The sequence below is a fragment of the Octopus bimaculoides genome, chromosome 6 (assembly GCF_001194135.2).
Source record: "Octopus bimaculoides isolate UCB-OBI-ISO-001 chromosome 6, ASM119413v2, whole genome shotgun sequence".
Lineage (NCBI taxonomy): Eukaryota > Metazoa > Mollusca > Cephalopoda > Octopoda > Octopodidae > Octopus > Octopus bimaculoides.
This window is the reverse complement of record NC_068986.1, coordinates 28,188,743-28,190,239: the sequence shown is the minus strand read 5'-3', so window position 1 is coordinate 28,190,239 and position 1,497 is coordinate 28,188,743.

Sequence of the window (1,497 nt, the reverse complement as noted above, 5' to 3'; positions counted from 1 at the left end):
ATATATATATATATATATATATGTGTGTGTGTGTGTGTGTGTGTGTGTGTGTGTGTGTGTGTGTGTGTGTGTGTGTGTGTATAAGTACATATATTTAGATATATGTATCTAAATATCTATTTATATATATATTTTTGTGTCGATTTATATGTGTGTGTGTATGTGTGTGTGTGTGTGTGTGTAGTGACAGACAGACAAATAGATGGATGGATAGATAGATAGATAGATAGATAGATAGAATGATAGATTGATAGATAGATAGGTATACATATATTCATGCACGCATCATACACACATACATTAATGCATGCGTGCATACATATATGCATACATATATACATACATGCATGCATGCATAAACACATACATACATACATACATACATACTTTGAATGTACAAAGGAGTTTTTAAAAATGCTACTCCATATATGCAAGCGAATCTATTTATTATTCATTATTCGAAGCTAATCTTTCACTCAGTCACTGCTGTGAATTTCTCATTTATAAACTCGACTTCAAACACATGTATGTATGTATGTATGTATGTATGTATGTATGTATGTATATGTGAATGTATGTATATTTGTATGTATGTATGTACATATGTATGCGCGCATGCTTGTATGTAAGCTCGCATGCATGCATATATGTTGCTATTCAGTTTTATTTCAAGATTTCTTGCCAAATAGAGAAAGAGCTGGTTTCTAACCTAGGACCAAGACCCCTTCATAGGAATTTAAACAAACGTAGCTGGGCATTTTTGCATGTATGTGTGCATGTGTGGAGTATTAGGTGTCAATGCACATGCAGATTTGTATGTGTTGCATGTATCTATGAATACTTGTATGTGTGCATGTATGTATGTATGGTATTTATGTATGTATGTTATGTATGTATTATGTTATGTATGTACGTATGTTATGTATGTATGTATGCATGTTTGTATGAATATTATGTATGTATGCATGTATGTTATATATGCATGTATGTATGTATGTATATTATGTATGTTTGTGTTATGTATGTTATATATGTACGTCATGTGTGTATGTATGTATGTATGTATGTATGTATACTTACATGTATGTATACTTGTATTTATTTCTCCAAGGTGATGCTCCAGCATGGCCGCAGTCCTACGACGGAAATTGTTAGAAAAATGTAAGAAGAATGTTAATCTGTATGAAATTATATAACTTTCATCTTTTACTTGACTCAGTCTTTGGACTGCGGCCTAGCTGGGGCAACAACGTCTTAGAGAAATCCTTTAGTCGAATGAATCGACCTCTCCCCCCAACACCCACTCAGGACTTAGTGTTTAAGCCTTGTAATAATTCTATCAGTCTGTTTTGTCAAACCGCTAAGTTACAGGGGCGTAAACAAACCAGCACCGGTTGTCAAGTGATCGTGAGTGACAACCACACATGCACATATGTGTGTGTGTGTGTGTGTGTGTGTGTGTGTATGTGTGTACATACATACACACACACACACACA